The sequence below is a fragment of the Lontra canadensis genome, unplaced genomic scaffold (assembly GCF_010015895.1).
Source record: "Lontra canadensis isolate GAN:19392208 unplaced genomic scaffold, GSC_riverotter_1.0 scaffold10, whole genome shotgun sequence".
In the NCBI taxonomy this organism is placed as follows: Eukaryota; Metazoa; Chordata; class Mammalia; order Carnivora; family Mustelidae; genus Lontra; species Lontra canadensis.
The window spans coordinates 27,084,175-27,108,510 of record NW_022631004.1 but is presented as its reverse complement, the minus strand read 5'-3'; the positions used below and the strand labels follow the sequence as shown (position 1 = coordinate 27,108,510).

The 24,336-nt window shown below is 54.6% G+C and overlaps 1 protein-coding gene across 1 annotated transcript in view; it reads right to left on the bottom strand.

Annotated features, from left to right (window-relative positions):
- The window catches only part of PEBP4 (phosphatidylethanolamine binding protein 4), a 208,049-nt gene that overhangs the window by 12,900 nt on the left and 170,813 nt on the right, over window positions 1–24,336 (bottom strand). The window lies entirely within an intron of this gene.

The window sequence follows — 24,336 nt, the reverse complement described above, 5'->3', positions numbered from 1 at the left end:
TCCACTCCCATCATCTGCGTCCCCAGACTGGGCACAGGACACAGTCTCTGCCTGTGGGGTCTGGTGAGCTCAAACGCAGGGGCTGACAATGCTCACAGCCTTGCTAGGCTCTCTTTGGGGCCTTCAGCACATTAGGCCAGTGGCTGCCTGAGGAACCAGAAGGGCAGGGATGGCAGAAGGAGGCTGGACTGCTGATTCTGAGGCAGTTTCTTCCCCAGCCTTGACTGGACTCAGCCCACAACCCCTGGGCAGATTGTTTGGCCTCAGTTTCCCTCTTCTTCCTTCCCCTTCCTCCTCCCCTCTGCTCTGCGTCTGTGGGATAATGAGGCGATCCCGGGGGCGGGTGCTAATTATTGTTTGTGCAGGACCGGGAGATGCTCAGATGAAAGGGACTGGAGCCGGGCCCCTGGGTCTGTGCCACAGCTCGGGGGCCCCTAGGTGTGGGGTTTTATGGCCTTAATGATGGTGATTAGCATGGCTCTTCATTGCTTCTGCCAACACCTAACTGTGCCCTGGCCATCTTTCCACCGAGCCCTCCTGGTCCAGCCTTGGCTCCTTCCCCTGGCAGAGGTCCTCGGGATAAGGCTTTGGGAGGGGGAGCTGTGAGATTCCCTCTCATTTCTCTGCAGAGGCTCTCAGGGTCAGCTGGGTGACCCAACTCCTAGGGCGGTTTACCTTCTACAGAATTAAAGCCCCACCTACCCCTCTTCTTGAAGTACCCTCCCCCCATCTTTTCCACTTTGGGCTGTAGCCTGCCAACTGTTCTTATTTTGGGCCTCCTTGGCCAGAACATCCCCTCCCCAAGGCTCATCCCTGTCTATGTTACCTCTGGTTGGGAGAGAGTGTTGGGGGGTGGGGGAGACTGAGACTGCAGAATGGGCCCCTCCACCTTGGGCACCCTTCCCACTTGGTTGTCCTCAGCCTGAGCATTCAAGATCTCTGTCCCCTGGCACCCCGCCAGCCCCCCTCATGCCGTCTTCTCTGCTCAGGAACATCCAAGCATGCCAGCTCTGCCTTGGCCTGCTTTCAGCAGGGTTCCCCCCCCGCCGCCCCCAGTATTAGGCCCTGTCTTACCCGTGGCATGGGGCCCCCGCTGTGACCTGCGGGTTGAGAAGCCAGGGGTCACCAGGGTAGGGGAAAGGGGTCGGGGAACAGAGGCCCCTTTCCTTGATACCTGTCTCTCTCAGGAAACAATGTGAGGGCCCAAGCCCTAGCAGTCTCTCTCCCAAAATAGCTGTCTGGCTCTCTGGTGGCTCTAGCATGACTGAGAGAGATGGGGGCTAAGCCCCAGGGCAGCTCAGCCCAGCCTGCTGCGAGCTCCCAGCCTCCCCCTCACTTGTCTCCAAGTCAGCCCAGCCAGCGGTTTGTTTAAACAAAACAATAGCAACTTAAGCTGGCTCTTTCTTTTCAATTCCCCACAGGCTTGGGTCCCACCCAGAGTGATAAACAGGCCTCTCTCCTCTGAGTGAGTGCAGGGAGGGCTGGGAGGGCGGGCTGGGGGTGGTTGCTGGGCCCATAAGGTCAGTGAGTTTGTGCAGAACGGGGTGGAAAGTCTGATCGTAGCCTTGATCAGGGTGGAAAGACTCCCTTTCCCCTCCCTTTCACTCCGGGGAGTCTTTTCTCATCTACCGGGGCCAGCTTGGCAAAGACAGATGTGGATTCAGGGAGTAAAGCCAGGGGCCCTTCCTGCTCGCCTTCCCTGGTGGAGCTGCCCTTGAGCTCGGCTGAGGCAGCTGCTGGGGGAGCCGGGAGCAGAGGGCATTGACGGCTTGAGTTCTTAGGGTCTCTCTGGAGCTTGTCCTATGGACTGGTGCTGGTCCTTGGAAGGATGAGCAGGGAAGGAAGTCTCTAAAGAAGGACCAGGCTGCAGAGGGGCCTTCCCCGAAGAGCCTGTGGTCAGTGTGGCTGGTATTTATTCAAGCTGGGTTGAAGATTGGCTAAACTCCCTTTGGCCACAAACCTTCCCTCACTGGTGTGTTCTGGGGAGTGGGGGGGGGGTGTGCTAAAATTTCTACCACACGATCAGTATGTGATAGGGTCTTAGGAAACCAAACTCAAAGGGTAAGAAAATTGACTCTCCAAGGGGCTCAAACTGCTTGTCCAGAGCCACAGAGTAGTGAGTGGGAGAATCCCAGAATATTCCAGGAGGAAGAAGCCTAGATCCTTTGACCTTTGAGATCCACTAGCTCAGGATCTCATGTCTTTTGACCCATAGTGCCATCTTATGCTTTTTTTCTACGACAATCCCATCACTTCTCCAAGCAGCACGGCTTTAGGAAGACTGTTATTAAAATACATAGATATTACCTAGAGGCCTGGGGCCACAGTGGAAATGGCTACATGGTTCCCTGCCCCCAGCCCCCCACCCCCATATGAAATCCTGAGCTCTCCCCAAGAGTCTTCACGGATCGGAGTACCTCATTTAGCCTGAGATGACCTTAGGAACCCGGAAATTTCTGGGGATGGATGAGATTCTGGAACATTCTAGTGGAGCGGGGCGGGGGGGAATCTCTGATTCTGAACACTTCCTAGGAAGACAGGACTGAGGAAAGGGTCTTGAGGGTGGGCAATGAACCCAGCATTTGAGGGACAGAGCAGTCTGAGCAGACAAGAGTTTTGGAAAGAGGGCATGCAAGTGGGAGAGGGGCTGCTGAGAGCTCCCCCAACCTTGGCTTCCTCCCTGGCCTTCCCCCCTCCTCCAGGTACACTTTTCCTCTTTGAGACGGGCCCAGCCCAGACAAAACCTCCTTTCCCTTACTATACGCTAAGACAGATTGACATTTTCAAAAGGAGCTTGTCTAAATGCTAAGGTTAAAAAAAGGAAATAATTATAGAAATTATAAACAGTGTAGAAATTGTCGGGTTTCTGATCCTCAGGAACACGGAAAAGACCAGGGTTGCTTTTTGAGGATAGCGGGACAGGAACCCCTGAGGTGTGAGGGCAGTGTGCTTGGGAGGATGTTCAGGGTCCTTCTAAGTGTCCAAGACTAGATGACCTTGGGGAGGCAACTCTTTTCCTAATCAGCATCCTCTGTCAAGGGGAAGAAAGGAAGGGGTGAAAGGTTGTTCAGTAGGACCCTTAAACACTCAGGATATTAAAAAAAAAGTCTCTTCTTTTTCTTAGAAGTTGGTCCCCGGTGTGTGTGTGCACACGTGTGTGTGTGTGTGTGTGTGTGTGTGTGCATGGCAGAGATGTGCACGACTGGCATAGAAAGAGTCACACGTTATTCTAATTGCAGAGAAGAAGCTTGGCTCTATGGACAGTTCAGAGGAATTTCTGGGTTTACAGACGTGAGATTTCCTTTCCACCCCTCCGACCTCAGAGCTCACGTCTTCTCTGTCAACTTAGTTTGGACCTGGCATGTCAGATGCTTAGGAGGAGTTGAAACTTGACCGAGAGTCATGGCCACTCCAGTCTTGGCCCAGGGTAGATACAGACTGCCCCACCAGACTTGCTCCGATCAAGTAGAGGGCACAGTGCTGGAAGCTGGGGTCTGCTCCCCACTACTGTTATCGGACATTGGCAATGAGCTTTTAGTTCTTCTTCTCCAGGGCTCTAACCGATGCATCCATCTCACGGCAGCCCTTGCTGAGGAAGGGCAGAGCTCAGTCTCCAAATTCAGTGGAAGGAAACCCAGAGGAGCTTAGTCTCTCAAGGGCAGGGATAGCATCCTGCCCATCTCTGTAGCCCTTAAGATGCTTGGCACAGAGCCATGGACGTTGTCAGTGCCCAGGCTCACTCCCCAGCCCTTGCCACCTTGGTGCTCTCCAGCTCTCCTTCCAATCTGCTTCACCTGGTCCCAGGGCCTCCTCTGGCCTCCAGGGCCTGCTTCACCACCTGCACAATAGGGCAGACATGCTAGGGTGTTAACGTCCCCTGGCAACAGCTCCTAACCAAGGGCTGATGGGAAATGGTGCATAAATATTGCAGTTCCTCCCCTCTTGGGGAAGTGATGGGGCTGCGATTTCGTACCGGCTCTGGGCACCCAGAGTAGAACTTGTTTGTCCATGAGCCTCAACTGAGTGCCCTCCTTTTTCCCTTCTCACCCTGTCCCTTATTGGGGCTTCCTCGCATCCCTTTGAAAATTCATTACTTGTACGAGACTCCTTGTCTGGAGCTCTGCTTTGGGGCAACCCAAGCTAAAACACTACGGGCCTAACACACATCTGTGGAAGGAGTGGAGAGAGGAATGAAGGCTTTGTTCAGTGTGTCACAGGTAGCTGGCCTTGAGGCCAAGACTAGAAGAAGCCCCTCCTCCTGGCTTTCCGTCCCATTCTCTTCTGATGGGACACACCACCACTGTCCGGACTCCGATCCTTCCGCCGTCCCAGGGCGGGTCGCAGAGGTCCCTGATACATTAAGCTTTTGGAGTAGCACAAACAGACAAGCCAGTTAGATGAAAGACACTGCTATCCTTTGTTTCTTGGGCATGGCATCAGCTTCTTGAGAATCACGGGTCCCGGGGCTCCCCTTCCCCAGCCTGGAGAAGCCTTAGGTCAAGCCTACCTGCGACACGGGGGCCAGATTTAGGTTGTGAGATCTGGTGGATGGGAAAGGGCCCGGCTCAGCGCTGGGCCCAACAGAGACGGCCAGCCCGGTGTCCTCATTCCCCTTCAATTACCTACAGGTAACTGTCCGCCCACCTGGGCATTTGCGAAGGCCCCAGGTGCTCGGGCTCGCTGACCCCTGGAGTAGAGGGTCAGCAGCACATTTCCTAGAGTCTGCAGGAGATGATTTAATCTCTTCACCCACTTCTTCCCATCTTAGACAGGATTCAATCACTTCCCCTGCCTGACTGCCAGCCTCGGCCGAGTGGGGAAGATTCACTTCCTGATCTCCGGGTTGGGGGGGGGGGGGGGGGGACTGTCAGAAGAGTCCTGGACTTGAAAGGTATTGTGGGGATAAGGGACAGGGAAGGCAGACATGAATGAAACAGCACTGGGTGGGGGGAGGCGGGAGGGAAAAATAGGGAACACAGAAGCAGAATTCCAGGCTCTCTGATACTGGTACCAAATGAGAAGGCTCCTTGCTGTTTTGCACAGGGGCCTGCTAGCTGCCGAGTGGCAAGGGATCCAGGAAAAGGCACAAGATTGCAGAAGTGCTCCCGAGCAATCTGTGTATTCTGCAGTTAAGAAGGGGTAAGTAAGTGGAACGCACCAACAGCTCCCAGGCTCTGAGGTCTCCAGGGGCCACAGCTGCCAGGCCGCCAAACACCGGCTTGCAGAGGGCCCAGCCCTGGAGACCCGTGCCTGCTTCAAGGGAGAGGCTGTGATCAATTAATCCCGTGGCCTGCTTTTTTTGCCCTGAGGCCAGGGAAAGGAGGGCCGGCCTCGGCCACTGAGGTCGGTGAGTCCGCGGTGAGGAGGAGTCACGCACCTGAGCTCTCCTGGTGGCTGAGGGCTCTGGACTCCAGGGTGTAGGACAGCCAGTTATTCTGTGCACCGGCTTCCCTCAAGAAGGGTTAACCTCAAAGACCCCAGCGGCTTCTTCCTGGCACCTTCATGGGCAGTGGGGCTGGGGGTGAAGAGTGTTTAGAAAGTGCCAGTGGGGGGTAGCCTGAAGATTTGGTGTCTTGGCAGGGGCTGGTAACAGACCCCTGGGTTTTGACTCCTAGTTTGGCTTCAGATCTGGGGTCAGTTACCTCCTGGGTCTCCAGTTACCAAAAATGGGGAGAGGTGGGATATAGCCGAGGGGGAATTATCTGCTTCTTGTAACTAAGCAGTTACCCGGAGGAGAAAGAAGAGCTTCACCCAGGGCTTTCCCATTCTTCCTGACACTGGGTGAAGAGGCAAAATTTCCCAAGGCCAAGGTCAAGGCTGTCTGCAGCTTAAAAAGTACAGGCTGTCCAGGCCCTTTGTTCCAGGCAGCGTGGAAGGGCATGTGGTTTCCAGATAAGTCACGCTGTCTCGCACCTGTGTGTGTGTGATAATATCTAGCGTAGAGCTGGCCCTGAGGAATGAGGGCTGCGGAGATGGGGAGATGATGAGTCAATGAACGAGGAGCCCTGGGCTGGACACAGAGATATGAACGAGGCACATTTCACGGTGCCGGTCCAGTGCAGTAGATCGGTCAACAAAGAAATAACTCTATTACGGGCCTAAATAACTGGAAATCTACAGGAAGTGCTGGGGGAGCTCCGAGAACAGAAGTTGTACCTGCTTGGGGGCAGTGATCGGGAAAGGCTGTCGAGAGGAGGCTGTACTCTATCTGGGCCTTGAAGGATGTGTAGGAGTTTTTTTAGTTTTCCAGTGGACCAGATAGGGGAGGGGCAGTGTAACTTGAGGGAGCTGCACCAACAATGTATAAATATGCAAACAAGATGTGAAGACAGCAGTGGGTCTGGAAGAAAGCTCAAGGTAAGGCTGGAAATGTAAGCCAGAGTTAGGTTTGAATGGCAGGCCATGCTTCTGAGAGTCAAAGCCACCAGCAGCCTGAACTGTGGGTCCACAGACTGTAGGCAAGACTTCTTCCCCACGCTCAGCAGCGTGTACCCAGGAGAGTCATCAGAGGGGGTCAGGGAAGCTGCCTCTGGTCAACAAAGTATCTGGACAGAGTCAGGCCTTGGAGCACGGCCCAGGGGGCAGGTCAGAGCTGCATGGAGCTAAACTCCATCACCACGACCTCATTCCGAGCGGGTGGGTCTGGGGCCCTCAAACACCTCCCCGTACAAATGATAACTTTGTTTCAGATCATTAAAGTACTGTATGCTCATTGTAGAAAAGGTTGAAAACACAGGGAAAAACACACACACACACACACACACACACACATACCCCAACCAGAAAGAAAAAGAAACCTCTAGATCATTCTGTGTAGAGATAAGTCCTCTGAGAACACCACGGCTCCATTCTTTGCATCTGGGTCTCAAAGTGGCTTGTCACACAGGTGCCAGCTCTGAGCCCCAGTCCCCTCTGGGGCCTGCATTAGGTGAACTCCTGTCTGACACCCTGTTCGGGGAAACTCGCCCCGAGTTGCTTTCCGTCTCTGAAGCTCACAGACTGGTCTGGACCTCAGGAGAAGGAGGAGACATTGCTCTTTGACACTTGCCTGTCACAGGTCATGTACCCTCTGGCTGCATCTCTGGGGCAGGGTGACAGAGTGGGAGTGGGAAAGAAAACAGAATAAAGGACACAATGGCGGTCTTACTGAACCCAGTCCACTTAGAAATAGACAAATATACTAAGATAGCTGGAGAGCAAGTATCATGAGTTAACAGCTAAATATAATTATCATGCCTTAATGTGACTTGGGACTAAGACTGCCATTTCTAGATAATGGACCAAAAGCGGAGGCGTTCAGCATCGACTGCAGGTCTGCGGAGCGCCTCAGTTATCTGGAATTGCCGGGCGAATTGGCTGTTCTCCGTAAGCGCGCTTCCCTGATCTCGTCACTCTTATCCTTGTAGTTCTCCCCAGCTCCTTTCATCTTAACTATTTTGGCTACTGATCTTATTCAACAATGGTTCTTATCTTCTTAAACACACACACGGAGACTACCTTATGTAATTTTAAACACCACTGCGGTTGACTCGGTGAATAACCCATTTCGCGCCCTGCTACAGCGCCAGACTGTAAATGCTGAAAAACAAATAAAACGCATGGGCCCTTTGGCCTTCTGCCTGCTCAAACTTCCTTAGGAGCCAATAATTTAATATTTATGTGGTCATGGTCACCACATAAAGAAAGGGAAACACCTCTTGCCCGGTGCCGGCAAGGCCCAGGCATTTCGCCAGCATCTTTACACAAGTTGGCTCCCTCTGGTCCCCGCCTTCCCGGGCATTTCCTGATAAGGAGCAGGACCCTCAGGAGACCGCCCCCCCCGTGCCCCCTGGGTGGACAGAAGCCGCCTGCCCTACTGAAGGAGTTGTGCCTTCATGGTCTGATTTTTGGCGGCTGCGGAACCGGGGAAGCAGTGCCGTCCAGTGAAAAGCAGCCCTGCTGTATTAGTGACTGAGCTGTTCACACAGCCACCAAAAGGGCAAACTGGGCTTCAGTCCAATGTCATTACCAATCAGCTGCATGACTGTGAGCAAGACACTTAACTTCCTCAGAGTCTCTGCTTCCGTACCTGTGAAGTGGAAACGGGACTGATGTCCGCCTGGTTTCCCCATGGGGCTGTTGTAAAGATGAAATTAGGAATATTCTCAAGTCCCACAGTGCTGTCCCGGTGCAAGGGTCATTGTGGTTTCCCTTCCCTGGGGCTGCCCAGTGGGGGGAAGGGTGTGGTGGCGGTGGGGTGGGGAGGAGACAGGGTACCCATCCCGCCTGCCCCCTCTTGCCGTGGCAGTCCCCACGAGTCTCCTGGCAGGTCAAGCTCATGAGGCTAATGGTGGTGCCGTGGGCTTGGAGGTTACTCAGCTGTGAACGTGGGCCCCTCCTGCTGGGTCTGCACTCACCCGGGGTGTGCCGAGCGCATGGTACATAATGTTTATTAATATGCCTTGATGAGGGGCATTAATATCTCTTAATGACACCATCTGAGCCCAGCCTCCTTCCTTCTCGAGCTCCCTGCTCCTGTCTCTTCCCCCATCCACAGCGACATACACACTCACAGACAGAGAAAGCCACGGACAGGAGAGAGAGCTGTCGGGGAGGAGTGGCTCCGATGGGGGTCCCCAGCCCCCTATGGGGAGGCTCGGACAGGGGTCCCAGCTCCAATGGGCAGACCGAGGATCCTGGGTGGGGGAGGCTGGAGGATGCCAGGGCTCTGCTGTCAGGTGGAAACCGGGCTAGAAACCAGCAAGGGAAGCAAAACAGTGGGCAAGACTTTTCCAAAACTGGTGGGGGGGGGGGGGGGGGGGGGCAGACGGGTGAGACAGAGGCCCAGAAGCCTGGGAGCAGGAGGGGAAGAAGAGAAGTGAAGAGAATGCCTGCAGGTTATTTGCAGGCAGGGTCTGGGGGAGTCCAGGGGTGGGGCACGGTGAAAGTTGGAGAAGGGGAGGACAGCAAGTCACACTCATTCACACACCCTCACCCATGTTCGCACACTCATGGCCCCCCATTTGTGCACACACATCACTCACATGCATACTCAATGTGTTCACACACAGCCCCCACACTCACACACTTAAGTGCACGTGCCCACACACACCCTCACACACATACATGTTCACAGCCACACACGTGCTCGTGTATAAACACAACATGCTTACGCGCACACACACAGCTGTCACGCTTACTTACGCATATGCACCCCCACACATGCACATGCACATACACGTGTCCACGGCCACACACACATGCACACACGCGCTCACACGCTCAGCATGCATGCTGATACACAGCTCTCTGCACTTGTGCACTTAAGCTCAGTCTTAAGTCACGCACTCCCATATGTGTATGTTCACACTCATATATACAACGTGCTTGTACGCATACACGCATCTCACACATGCACACTCACACACCAACATGATATGCTCATACAATACATCCTCACATATGCATATACATATACATGCATACACACCAATATACTCGCATATTCACACAAATACAATTATACAGATGCACACTCATGCACACACACGTACTCACATTATATGCAGTTGTACATGGTCACACATACATATTCACAAAGCACACACACACACACTCACAAACACATGCTCACACACACTCCCTCTCCCAGGCCACCCTGTGTTGGTGGGTGTGTCAGGGGCTGAGCACACTAGGAAGACCAGGGTGATGGGGCATTGGGAAGGGGCGGCAGGGAGCGGGTGGGGGGGGAGGGGGGGTTTAGGAGGAAGCTAACTTGGACTTTGGGATTAGGACCAGGGAGTGTGGGAATCTCCAGTCCCCTGGCAGGAGTCCAGGACAAAGAGATGACTGATTAGGACTGTTGTTTGTGAGTAAGAACTGAGCTGTTCTGCTCCTCTGTGAGAGCCCCTGGGGTGGGGATGGGGGAGGGAAGGGGAGCCCTGGCGGGAGAGGTGATCAACTGGGTGGGAGCACCAGCCCTGCCCCTCCCCCTGCCCCAGGAGTGCAGAGCTGGGGTTGGCCTGCTCCCCTCTCCGTGCAGCACAGAGGCAGAATTGGGAAATGACTGCAGTTAATCCCCCAAACAAACAGGGCTTGGGAAACTGCAGCCTCCAGAGGGAGGGAGCTGCAAGGCTACCTCCTTAGGACTGGTGTTTATCTACGGCTCCCATCTCTCATCTCCAGCAGCCAGTCTTTCTGGCTGGGTGGCTGCAACCCCAGGAGGGGGACAGGAGGCACTGGGGAGGGCCAAAAAGCTTGGGGGTGGGTGGCGGGCCAGACCTCTGCTTCCCAGCTCCAGCTGGACCAAGGAGGCCCAGCAGCCCCCTAGCGCCCTCCTGGCCTTGGGAGGGTACCCCAGGGCTTGTGGACCATTGGTGGCACTGGCATCTGGACCTCTCCAGAGTGGCTGTGAGAGCTTCATGACACCCCCTCTCCCAGGTTCTGTGGAGTGGAGACCACCTTCACCAACGGCTGGGACGCTGTTCATAGTGCCTGGCTCAGCCTCTTCACCTGCTTCTGGTTCTACTAGTCCCTCCATCTCCTCTCTTTCTGCTGAAGAGGTTTCTCACCACCCGGATCCTGTCCTGTCCTGTTCTCAGCTGTCAACCAGGCACCAGCCAGCAGCCTCTGGGCCTTGCTGTTCTCCGCACATGCCACCCAAGACATGCTGGTAGTTCTAGAGAAGCAGGCCACAAGGCTGGGGACTTGGGAGCATGGGGTCGGGTGTGTGTGGGGGGGTGGGGGCCTGCCCAGTCATCGTGAGCCCTCCAGCCTCCTGGGGAAACGCGGGTAGCAGTGGTGGGAGTCAGGCTCCTGAGCTCTGTTCTCCGCTTTCTCTTCCTCCTCTGCCCTACTTCAGGCTTCAGGTCTAGTGGGGAGATGAAACACAGCCTGTGCTTTTGGGCCTCTCTGTTCCTTACCAGAGAGCTCAGGCCTGGGGCTACCTTGTGAGAAAGAAGAAAGGAGGGAAGGAAGGAAGGAAGCAAGCAAGCAAGCAAGCAAGCAGTGGATAGACAGATGGACTTCCTGGAAGAAAGCTTGGGGATCAGGATTTTGAGATGAAAGAAGAAAAGATGCTGGTGAGATCTGGGTGGTTCTGGGAAACCCTGTCCTCATGAGGAAATGTGGCAATAGGTAGAAACGGTTAAATCTCATTCAAATCTCATCTTGTTCTTTTCATAGGGGCTGATGGTGAACTTGGCCCCGGTTCCCTAGCCCCTGGCTACTGAAACAGCAGCAGCGGTCACCCGTCACCGTCACCGTCACGCTTGTCAGAAATGCAGAATCTCCGGCTCCACCCCAGAGCTGGGAATCAGAATCTTCCTTTTAACAAGAACCTGCGGTGATTCTGATGCGTTTGAGAAGCCCTACCCCAGAGTCCTGCTCTCAGACCTGCCAGACCACTTTCCCTGGGCTCGCTGAACTGGGTGGGGGACGTTGCCTCAGACCTGTGGATGCAGCAGTGGTCCAAGGTCCGGTCTCTCACAGGTCTCTCTCAGGTTTTGGAGCCCTTGCAATCCCCCTTTCCGGGCATGACTAATTGGCCCTGAAGTGGCCCCAGCTCTCAAGTCAGATTCTTTGGACCGTCAGGCTCCTGGGCGGTCAGAGGAGATTGGGTGCACTGGAAGGACAGGGGCTCAGCTGGGACTGGGAGGCACCAGGCACATCTCCTCCCCTCTAAACCGGCCTGGAGCTGCAGAAGCAGCCCCAGATCAGTGACTCTCAGTGTCTCTTGCTGTTCGGAGCCTTTGGGTTTCTGGTGTTGGGCAGGGCAGGCCCTTTCACTGTGTGGCCACACCTGGGGATAGTCTGATGGGTACTGTCGGGGGGTGGTTGTTGACAAGCCCATGGGGCCCCCTTCCCCTGATCATGCTCCTCACTCCTGACCCTGTTCGGGGAACCTTTATTCCCCAGGTTTTCAGGGACCTCCATGGGGGTAGAGGGAGAAACAAAAGAGACAAGAGCCTTGCTTTTCCTTGTAGCTTGTAGACCAGAGGAGGGCGCTGTGTGAGGCTGCACAGGTCTGGGGGTCAGGGTCTGCTCTAGGGTCCTGGTCCTAGCAGGAGGCCTGGTACGAAGGGTCTCCGTCAGCTCCTTCCCCACAGAGATGAGCAGGTAAACCTGTCATCACTGGTGAGCTGACAGTCTGCCCTCTTGCTCCTCAGCCATGCCTGGGACCCGCAGTGGGCTTTTGTGCCCCTGCCTGCCCGACTCAGGCCAGGCTAGTTCATCTGGGCCAAGGGAACAGCACATGGGGCCCACCGGGGGCCTGCCAGGCCCAGGGCTGGCTCTCATTCTCTTGTGTCACCTTTTACAGAGCCCGGCAGGCAAATGCCAATCTGGGGAGCTTGGCAATTACAATGAAAAAACAACCGAGACTGAGCTCAGTAAACACCGTGACCTCCCAGTTGGTCTGTCTCTGGAATGTGTGGGGATGGACATAACCTCAGGGAGTGGAAGGGAGTCTGCGGGCCCCTTTCCCGCAGGGTCCGCGACCACTGGCTCCCCATACTGCCCCTCTAGTGAAGCTCACGTATGGAGGGCTTCTGGGCTGAGCCCCACAGGCGGGTGGGAAGATGGGCGGCAAGCCGGGCTTGGGGCAGGTCCCGTGCTTGGCCTCCCGCCCCATGGGCATCATCATCAGTCTCCAAGTATGTTGAAATGAGCCTTTGCACAACTCCAAGGAGGGCCCAGCAGTTCCAGGTGACAGTGCCCAGGGCCATGAGGAGATGGGAGGAAAGGGGACAGGGTGACAGCAGGGAAGAATCCCAAAGAGGGTCAAGGGGCCTCCCCAGCTGCTGACTCCCCAAGCTTCCCGATCGGGGGTTGAGTGTCTCCTTCCAATTCCCCACGCGTGTAGCTGGACTTCAGAGGCCTTCTACCCAAGGAATCCGGGCTTCTAGGCTGCCAGAACTGTCCCCAGGCCATGCCACAGGGAGCTGAGACAAACTTGTCCCCAGAACTTTTTGTTGTGAGCAGTCAATCGCTCCAGCATCTGCGGCTGAGGCGCAGAGCAAGGGGTCTTTAATGAACACAAATGACAGCTGATTAATCTGCCTCCTCTCTGTGGGGTCTGGCCACGCTCCATTCCGCCTCCACGGCCCGCGCCAGCAGGGTGGGCTCCAACCTATTATCGCTGCGCTTCCAGCCCTAATGGGGAAGAGGGCAAGCCCCCAGCCCTCGCCAGCGCCAGCCCCCAGCCTGCGGGGCTGTCATGCACGAAGGGCTGGCCCACAGGAGACGGCTTGGCCCCTCTGGACTCTCTCCCTGGGTGCTCCCCTGGACGAAGGGGGCAGATGGCAAGGAAAGATGTGAGCAGGTGCTCAGTGGGATTTGGGGAAAAGGGTTACATTTAGGAGGTAAGTGGGGGTACTGTCTAGACAATGGTTTTTTAGTTACTTGCTGACTGCGGCCTTAAGAAAGCAGCGGGTTCCCAGATCATTCTCACTGTGGGAAAAGGCAGAGAGAGAGAAGGATGCACCTATGGAGAATGCCTCCTTCTCTGCTAGGTCACCTGCCCTGGCTCCTGGCTGATGTCCATGCAGCCCACATTTATTGAGGTCCTGCTAGGTGCCAAGTGCAGTGCGGGTGTGCAAGTGATTTACAGTCTGGCAGGAAGGCGGAATGAAGCAAGTAATTACAGATGGGATGCATGCTAAGAAGAGGACTTAGAGCAGGGAAGGCTTCCTGGAAGAAGCAGATAGATTGTCCCCCTGATAGTGGTGCTTGATGGGTAGAGGGGAGGGAGAACTGTGCACTGGATTGGAACAGCCGATTTCCAGCCCTCCTCATCCCCAGGCCCCTGTCACCTCCTTGAGTTGCTGGATCCTTCCCTGAAGGGATGGAGGAGCAGGACAGGGACAGAGTCGGGCCTGGCATCATGGAGGCTCCTGACCTTCTGGGCGGGAGCCCTTGCTGGGAAGCAGAAGCAGAGTTCCCTTTGGGGGAGAAAGCCCTCAGTTTTTACTGTAATAAAGAAGGGGCCCTGAGCTCTCTCCTGCCACGGCCTCTAATGACGGGGTTGGGGTGTAATGAATACTATGTACTCATAAAGCAGGCTAATGACCGCCCTCATTTCATGGACCCCTTTCATCCTCACCCATTCCCAAACCAGAAGGGACCATCCTGAGGGCTGAGGCCCAGGGCCTGGTGGTAGCCACAGACCCCAGCTGTTTGGGAATGGGGTCCTGTTGGTTCCTGAGCCTGAGGCCCTTCAGAGGCTGCCTTCCCCTCCTCCATCCCTTATCTGTTTGAAACAGCTGCGGGAATTTAGGTCGATGGCCGACCAACCTTAGGAAGTAGGCAGGGGTTGGTGAGGGAGGAAGCATCTTCAGAGCCGTGTCGACACTTGTAACACGTGGCTCGGAGAAAGAGCACTGAGCACGGAGCGCCGGGTGCCGGTGCCACGCCCCCTCCTGCCCCGGTACTGATAGGAGCTCCCAGCATCATCCAACACCTGAGAAGAGCGAGACTCGTGGAGGGAGGGGCTCCGCCTGCTGAATCACCAGCAACACCTGTGTTTTGCTTGGGAGGTCTGCTCTGGGACTAGCCAAGCCTGACCCTGTTTGGCTTCCTGGAGCTTGGTGAGATCACAGCCCGGGGTGATGTGGCTGCAGGCCAGTGTGACCTGCTATGCAGGGAGTATTTTTAAAGAGACACTTGCCCCTGTGTTCCCAGGATCAGCTCCGTGAGACACTCAAGTTGTTCCAAGTCCCCCAGGTCTCCCAAATTTGACTGTAGAAATTGGACGGGGGTACATGACATCGCTTGGGATGGAATGGGCAAGTGGAAATAAATAATCCGGTCAGCTTGCCAGGGATAAGCCTCCCCTCCCTGCCTCCCAGGGGAGGGTGGGCCTCAGGGGGGGCCTGGTAATGGGTGGCATAGGAGGGAGGTCGGGTGGGTGAGGATGGGAAAGCCCGATTTGCTTTCCCCAGAGCTATGGGACTATCTCACACCATGGTTTTCTTGAGCCTGCACAGAAGCCACAGGCCACCGTGACACGGTATGCCTGTGGCAAGACACTCATGAGTGAGTCAGCCTGCAGCCTCAGTGTTCCCATCTGAGAGCTGGCCCAGCCCTGCCTCCAGGCATCTGTAGATAATTGGGGTCAGTGGAGGGCAGAGGATCCCAAGAATGTAGGTTCCTGTGCCCCTTGCCAGGATCCCACGTTCATGTTCCCTTTCCTGGGAGACAATCGGTCCTTTCCGAGGTTGGGCAGAAAAAGCACTCCTCCCAAGTCCCACTTGGCCTCTCAGCTAGGGGCACCGTGGTAGAGAAGGAACATACAGAGGCCCAGGTCTCAAGTGTTCGGTCTGGGAGAGTGGGGGAGCGAACAGCTGTGAGTCACTCAGAGGTGGTGTCTCTGGTTGTTAGAGTAACAGGGCCATCCTGGCCCTGTGTCAGGCACTCTCCCATCCTGAGGCATTTCAGAATCTTCTGCTCCCCTGTATCATCTCATCCTCTTTTACAAGGAGGCAGAAGGGGCCAAGATGATCACCCCCACTTTGCAGGTGGGGAACACAAGCCTATGAGAGGTTAAGTGACTTGCCCGGGATTACAGCCAGCGGCAGAGCTGGGAAAGGAGTCCAGGTGTCCTGGCCTGTGCTCCAAGACTCCTGACTCATAGTCCACTGTTCTTTTGCCTACACCTCATAACAAAGGGGGCTGTGTTAAGGACATCAGTTGTGAGGAGAAGAGATAATTTCTTTCCCCGTCGCTGGAATTTCTCCGGTGGCCCCAGATGTGCTTCACTTTGGCTGAAAGACCAGTCTAGATCTCCCCAGATCTCTCCTGAATCACACCCGGGCCTGCGGGTGGAAAGCTGTTTAGACAGGGACCGGCTACTTGCACTAGCCCCCTCCTGACTTCGGGACCCCAGGTGCCATGGTGAGGGGTTGCAGGGGGGGAGGATGGGGGTGGCCAGGTGACGTGGGGAAGGCCTGGGCTCTGTGGCTAGAGGCTTCTCCCATCTGAGGCTGGGGCCTCTCCTCAGGGAGAGTTGAGGTTCCTTAGGAGTGTGGCTCATGTGGTTTCTGTCTCAGACGTTTCTCCTCCTCGGATTCTCTGTCTCGTTCCAGCCCGGTTCACCCTTCTCTTCCTCTGTGAAGCCTTCCTCAAAGGCATTTCCCCTAGTGCTTCCTCCCTTACACCGTGCTTGGCTCTGTGGTGGTGCCCTCTTCCGCCGAGGCCTGCAGCTGCTGCCTCTTCCCTGGCCACGAGCTCCGCCAGGGGATCTTGTCCTCTACAACCTCTCCTGCTGTGGTGGCAAGGGGAAGATGTGCAAAGTACCTGGGGCAGGAGGGGAGGGACTGACACATGAGTGCCTGCCTTGTCCATGGGCTCCACACCCATCCCAATGGCTCAGCAGGAAACCGAGTCTAGGGGAGCTCAGCCACTTGTCCTGGTCATTAGGTGGCAGAACGGGAAGCAAACCCAGGTACTTATTTCAGACACGATGCTCTTTGCCTGGCTCACTATGGTCTCTCAGACGTTCGCTTAGAAGGATGCCGGAGAGAGTGACAAATCGGATTATCTACAGAATTGAATCCTGGTCGAAGGTGTTGTCTCCTGGTTTGAAAAATGCCCTCAGTCTGGCAAGAGAAGCATTTTTATTTCACTAGGTTCACCTTCCTTCCTTCTTTTCTCCAAGAGACATTTCTGCTGCGGTGAACCATGAAAAGGCCTTGGGGTGGTCTTCCCAGCGCCTGGGGCAGGGGCTTCTCTCTGCCAGTCTGTTTTCTGCACAGGGTGCAGAAGCCACCCTGGGGCACGGAGAGAGTCCTGGGCACAAGGACTCATCAGTTTGGGGACAGGTTGGGCTGTTTAGGTCTGGAGAGCTATCAGATGCCATGTCTGTGGCCCCTGGGTGTGGGGCCTATGACTCTGTCCTCTGGCCCTTCTGGACTAGGGCAGGGGGAGGTGTGTGTCAGTCCCCCTGGACTAGGACAGTTAGCCGGACCTCAGCCACAGGGACAGTCACAGGACTTCCCTTCCCTTCTGGCCCCTCCTCTCTCATGCCAGCCTCCCCCTCCTCCTCTGTTCTCTCTCCTCTCTCCAGCCTCTTTCTCTTGCGTCCTCTGCTCTGCTCTTCTCCTCCCTCCTCCTGTCCCTTCTCCTCTCCTTCCTTCCAAGGGGACCTCAGCCCTCCACCAGGAAACAGATTTCTTCAGACCATCTGGTCTCACAGTCTGCCTCTCCCGATCAGCCCTGTCCATCCATTACAACATGCTGCGACGGCGGAAATGTTCTAGATCTGCACTGCCCCTATACTGTAGCTCCAGCCACACGTGGCTCCTGAACACTTCAAATACAGCTAGTGCCATAGAGAAGTGGAATTTTTAAACATTTTATTAAATTTTAATTTCAGGATGCTTGGGTGGTTCAGTTAGCTAAGTGTCTGCCTTCAGCTCAGGTCATGATCCCAGGGTCCTGGGATCAAGTCCCACATGGGGTGCGGGGTGGGGGACAGTCCTTGCTCAGCGGGGAGCCTGTTTCTCCCTCCACCCGCCACTCCCCCTGCTGGTGCTCTCTCTGAATAATAAATCTTAAAGATAAATAAATAAATAAATTTTAATAAAGTTTAATTTAAATAAGTATGAGTCTAGTGGCTAGTGAACTGGACACCAGAGCTCTAAGTGATACCAAGTGCTTGAGTCCCGGGGCTGGGGGTCCCTGGGGACACCACCTACCCCCCCGTCCGGGCCCTGCCCCATCCCCTAAGTGCCTCTTTGCGGACGCAGCTTCCTGCCCATGCTGTTTCCTGACCTGTGAGAGGCCACAGAGGCCTGGGTTCTGGGCTTGGAGTTGGGTAAATGTGGCCACTGGATCTGTGAGCCTCAGTGGCCTCTTCTGTAAAATAATGAAGATAATTTCTTGGGGAAGGTGCCCAAGCCCCAAGTTTCCCTTCCAGCTCTAAGTTTGATGCTGCTTTTGGGCAGGAACCTCCTATCATCAGATCTGGGTGAGTCAGCATGAGCAGCACGGCAGGTGGGGTGTGTGTGCACGCGCGTGCATGTGTGTGCACACGCATACACGTCCATGTGTGCATCCATGGAAGAGTAGCTGTGAGGGACGGCCTTGAGACCCTGGGATCCTGCTTCTCAGTCTGACCCTGCCTGATTGAACGGCCCGGGACTAGGAAAGGGGTTAAAGGCTCCACGACGAGGGGAAGTTTGCAGCCTGACTCCACTCCTGGCAGGCGTTTTTGCCTGCTCCCTGGTCCGGGTGCTCCAGTGATGCCCCAGACTTCCTCTTCTGCCATAAAAGTCTCCCGGAAAGTCTTCCCACAGAGGCCCCGGGGGCTTTCTCAGGGAATGTGTGAGTGTGTGTGCACACAGGCACTGTGGAGCAGGAGCCCCAGGCCGCGTGCACGCTCTCCCACGGCGCTGCTGGCCCTGGCATTGGAGGGGGTGTCTGTCCCGGTCTGGGGGGAGGGGGGATGGGGCTTCTCCTGGACCCAGGCCCTGGCTTATGCAATGCTGGGACTCTTAGTCAGCTTGAAGGATTTGGACACTCATGCACACACATACACACAAGCACACACGTGGATACACTGTGTAGGGAGGTGTGTGGAAGGAAGATAAATTAGCCTTTGCTGCTTTGCCCTCCCTCCAAGCTTCTGGTGCAGCCGATCTCCCCACATCTGGAAAGAATGGGGGCGGTGGGAATCCCTCAAGACGGGGCTGTTCTCAGGCTCCTCGGAGGTGATGGAGGCTCTGAGCCCATAGCTGAGGTTGGAGGGACCACAGAGAGGAGCCCTCTGAGGGCAGGGGAATGTAGCCCGCCAGCTAGGATATGATGGGACGTGGCCACAGTGTAAAGAGAAGAGGATGAATTCTCTTTTGCTCTCGAAGGTACTTAAGCCTCGGGGATCCTGGGTCACAGACCTGCCTGGTGGAGAGTTGCATCAGAGCGAAACTTCATGCTGGATGCCTTGCGGGAGAGGGCACTGAGGGCTTGTGATTCAAAGTTTCCAACCTTTAGGTGCTTGGGGTCAAGTCCTCATTCTCTGCGATGTCTCCCCTCTCTGACCATTGGTCTGTGCTAGACAGATGGAGGTGGTCGCTGGGGGTGAGTGAAGACATGTGGGGTTGAATCAGAGGTCACCAGACTTTAATCAGTCCTGAGTCAGAGAGGTGGGTGGGAACAACTTCAGGTAGTCTTGGGGCTCCCAATAAGCAAGAGCTTCCTGGGAAAAGAGAACCCTCCCTGATGGGGCTGTGAGGCTCTGACTACAGACCGAACCTTTCTTTGCCATCACTTATACTCTAGGAGAGAACAGAGAGGCCAAGACAAGTGAATGATTCAGAAGCAGACCCTCCTGGAGCCAGGGAACTGGGACCAGCTGACCAGCTGGGTCCCTTGTAACTCTGTAATTCCACACAGGGCACTCACCGCATCAGTGCCTCTTGGCTCTGTGGACCTACACTGATCCACTGAGAGTTTGTGTGGGGGGGTGCCAGTTGTGGGGAGACATCAGTCTGTGGTCGGAACTGAGAAAGATGTTGGTACAGAAGGGGGGATTCCCACAGAGTCCTGCTGGAGTTTCTGAATCTGCTCTAGGGTTTTTACTTCCCGGAAATAGGAAAGAGAGCGCGGATGGTTAGAAGGATCTGCAAATTGCTTTTTGGTTATGCATGGTTTTGGCAAGAAAGCTGTGGGGTGTGTTCGTCCTTTATCATAGCTGGCAGCCCAGATTTCCCACAATATGATGAGGTCTGGCTGGTTGGCACCTCCCCCAGACGTCCCTGTGGGCCTCCGCTAGGTCTCCTTGCTTTAGGTCTGTGGGCAAGAGGGCCCCACTTAGGTAATGTCAGCCCTCGGAGCACAGCTCCCTTTCCCTGACTCATGACCTCCACCTGTCCTGCTCCAGCTGGCAGCTGTGCCTGCCCCAGCCCCTGCTTCTCTCCGTCTCCTCCCGGAGAGGGGAGTTGCCATCCAGGGCATGGCCAAACGCAGCCTATGGTCCCCATTTGCCTCTGTCTGAACATTGCCCCCCTTTCTCTGCCTGTGAGCAAGTTCCCCGTACAGGTGGTCAGCTACAGGGGGGCTGTGGAAGCACAGATGAGCCATGGGTGAGTTCTAAAGGGGGGGGGTCCTTTAAAGAGAGATCCTTTGGGGGGTCCCTCCTCTGCATTTTACTGAGAAGCCAATCCAAGGTCCTTATAGGCAGTGTGGGTCTGGAACCTAGTTCTCTGAATTCCCAGTGTGAGATAATTTATAACAAATTAATTCTCTCATTGTCCCAGGCACTTGGATGTGCATGGGGCTGGCATTTGGAAAAATGCATTGGGACAGCATTTTCTCTTCTAAAATCCGGGTAGATGGTTCTGGGCACATGGCTGGTGTTTAATAAATGCTTGCTGTTTGACCTGTGTCTGGAGGTGATGCCTCTCTCACCTTCAGTAGGAAGGAGGGGTGTTCCTTGTAGGAGCGTGGTTTAGTGGTTTACCCTTCTCTGCTGTCACCCTCTAGATTTCTACCATTGCTGGGCAGTCAGAAAGGAGGATGTCAGATGACGCAGCCTCCCCCTCCCCCTCTCCCCGTCAGGGTCACACCTTGCTCTCTCTTAGTTTCTCTCACTGCTAAGACCTGAATAAAGGAGTCAGTCTGTACAGCGGCAGCCACCCTAACTGTTAGAGAAATAAACAAGATGGTATTGTGCCAAGGGGAGAGAAGTTACATCAAAAATATCTCAGAAAGGAAGAAAGCCAAACTTTTATATGAGATGCATGGATGGGGAAGGGGGGGCCAAAAAAAAAAAAAGACCTGGGTAATTAAGTTAATAGGTTTCTTAAAGAATGCCCTTGTGAGTGATGTTCAACACATTCAAGTGTTGACAAGAAGGTATTGAACTTGACACCCACGCAGCGGGCAGAAGCATGCTCTCAACTCCGACACACCTTCTTTGTCTGAAACTTGTAGTAAAACTCAGCTCTGGGTTGTGAAATCTGTCCCAGGGAATCCGTGCTGTGGGGGCTCCAGGGTCAAGTCACTTGCTGCTAGATAGGCTTCGGGTGGGCCGAGGAGGCCTCCCTGAGCTAAGATCCCAAGATTAGGAAGGGCAAAGGCTAGGGTCCCCAACTCAGAAGCCTAGAGATGCTATTATGCCATATGAGGCCTGTGAGTCTTTGAGGACCCACAGACAACTTGCAAGTCCTTTGGGCTCATCAGAATGAAGCCCTGTCCTTTCCCTCCAAGCCCCTTGGGGAACTTATGTATGAGACCCAGGAACATCTGTGTGATCCTAGGGCTTCCTTATCATGATGAACTAATGTAAGGATCCAGGTGAATATGGATTTTTTCCCTTTCTCTTAAATCTTTGGTAGGGAGAGAGACCCCAAATCACTGGTGGCCTGTTGGAAAGGAGGCTTGCCTCAGAATAGTGGTGTGTGTGTTTGTGTGTGTGTTTGTATTTAAAGAAAACTTGGGGTTTCTCTTGTTTGAAACCACAGGAGCATAAATTACCATTCTTAAAACAAAAGAGTGCCTCCTTTGGCTGAGAGCTCGCCTCAAAGGCCCCAAATAAGCATGAGGCTTCTGGCCTCTTTGCCTGCCTGCCTTTCTGCCCAGCTGTCACCCAGCCTTCCCATCATCAGCCCATTACTTAATCTTCTCTTTGTGTTACATTAGGCTCAGACTTTTCGAGTGATCAGAGCTTTCAGGCTGGGACCCGAATCTCAGGGACTCCATCAAAGTTAGGGTGGCAAAGATGTCTTTGCGAAAGAAACCTTCTATTTTAGATATTTAGCAAAACACTTTGAAAATCTTGTAACCCAAGTCTATGGTTGTCTGGTCAACCCCGAGGAAGCTCATCTTAAGGGAATAATGACAAAGACCAGATTCAACACCTGTAGCTCATCGGTTTCCAGCCTGGCAGAAAGACCGGCCCTGCCCCTCACCTCAAGTCATACACATTGTCTGCGGATGTGCTGGGAAACAGTGGGTGAACTGGAACTTCCCCTTACTTAAAAATGGCGGTCAGGAAGGCAATCGCCTCTTGCAACTGGAAAGGCTGGGTTAGCTCTGTGCTCTAGTTCTTGGCACCAGCTCTTGTTCTGGGGCCCATTTCTGTCTGGAGAAGCTAGTCGCCACCCAGGTCAATTCCACTGTTCAGGAGCGGCAGAATTCTGGGGTTTACACACACGCCTAAGACATTTTCATTTCTAGGAGAAGGGAGCAATTTTTCAGGTTTCTGCCTAGCTCTCAAGGCACCAGGACCCAGGATTAAGGGAAAGCTCTGGGTTGAGTAGGGGATACTTGTTAATTTACACTGAAATTTCCCATTCTTCTAGCATTCTCCATCCCCGTTCTCCATCATGGAGACATAACACTGCAATGCCTCTCCTTTCCTGATTGCCCGATTTGAGTTTCCTAAGAGCACACTGCACAGCCAGTTCAGCACACTCCCCTTCAGTGACTCCTATGCTTACAGCCAGGCTGGGGGCCACAGGGCTACTACTGTTCCAGCAGTTAAAAGTAGAGTTCAGCTGATGGGATCCCCAGAGCTGCCTGCACCATCACTGGAGTCCCAGAGAAATACCCACCCTGCTCAGGAGGCAGGAGGGAGCTGGGAGCATCCTGGAAATATGCAGGCTTCCAGAGAAGTCGCTTCCTCCAGCCATTTCCCATTTCCTCCCACCCCCCCCAGCACTGAAACTGGGGGGTGCCACAGAGACTTCTAACGAGGAGTCAATGATTCAAGGACACTGGGATGGATGTTTCACTGGGACATCTTTTTGCATTAAACTCTTTTTGCAAATAATTGTTTCTTTCTTTGGAGACACCTGACCAGAGCAAAGCAGACTTCTTAGTTTGGACAAAGTAGTGACATGAGATCAGTGATAACGTTGGTGTGTTTCACGTGGACAAACGGTGCCGGGAGAACTTGAGAGCCGGACAGCTCCAGCAGCTGCAAAGAGGCTGAGGTCAAACTCCAAGACAGAGCCCACCAGAGTGGCCACCTTGCTGAAGTCCTCCCTAGGCCACCTTTCTTTGTGGGGGTGGGCGGGAGCCAGGATCCTGGGCTACAGGCTTTGCTGTGCTGGCTGGCCGCCTGGCCTCAGCATTGGCTTTTGGACCAGACTTCCCTGCCCTGGCGTGGGAGGTGTGAGGGGCTGGAGCCCCGAGGCAGGAAGTGAGCACAGATGGGCTGCTCAGACAGCTGTGTGGGGAACAGAGCACATCTGTCCAGGGTGAGTCTGGTGGGGCCCCGCCCCACAACCTCTATGCCACAGGGTATCTCTCGGCGGGGTTTGGGTTCCAAATGGGGAGGATGGTGTAAAGTCGGAAGACAAAGGATGAGCTAGGGGTGGCTGAAAGGGGTACAGTCACAAGAAAACAGAATGTTTCTGAACTCTGGGGAAGAGTAGGGGCAAAGGACAAAGCAAAAACTGAAAGCAAACTGATCAGTTTGTATCTGCTTAGGATGGGCTTCTGGCTTTGCAGGGGCCAGACCCGAGTGCCCGGGGTCTGGTCTGGTGTCTCCTCCTCTGTGCAGCTGCCCCACTCCAGATGGTCTTTCCTCCTTGGGGCTCCCCAGGTGTCTTGCATTGTACCGATTAAAGTCCCTCCTTTTTCTGACCTGCTGTGCTGCGGGTGTACTAAGGGCAGAGGCCCTGTCTCCTTCATCATGGAATCCTGGTGGAGTAGACACGCTGTAGAAGTTTGTTGAATGAATGACTGGTTTTGTAGCCTAAACTGACACGAGGTTTCCTATTTAATCCCTTAATTTTCTCTAATTGGCTCCAGATACTGCTGGGAAATCTTATCCCAAGTAGACACCCGGAGAGATCATTGAGAGATAGAAGCTGGATCAGACTTCTCAGCAGGAATTTGCCTGTAGGCCTGAGGGTGGTTTACCCTTTTAGCTCTTTTCTAGGGAGCTCAGCAGAGGGGAAAGGCTCATTGTTCTAGAAACTGGACAGACTGACTTGGCATCATGGCTGTTCTCATGTCCTCCTTGGGGCAGCTGCTCCTCCCTCTGTGCAAAGCTGGGAGCTGCCCGGTATCAAGCCGGAGAGGCGGGAATTATGGGTCACATGGATCTCTGCAAGTGGGGGAGGCTGGTGGTTTCCTCACATCCACTCCGTCCATCACTCCTCTCTGTCTGGTGTTTATAGGCTAATGACAGGAGATGGGCATTTGAGTCCCAGCTTGGCTGTGTGGCTGTGAGTGAGGCATTTCTCCTCTCTGGGCCTCAGTATGCTCGTCTGTACAATGGGAGGGCTTCACTGGATGATCTCTGGGATCTCCTCCAGCTCTTGGTCACAAATCCGGTAGGATGATGAGTAGGGAATGTGGCCCTTGCGTTATCACCGTCCCCCAAGAGCCTGGGCTGGGAACTTACCCTGC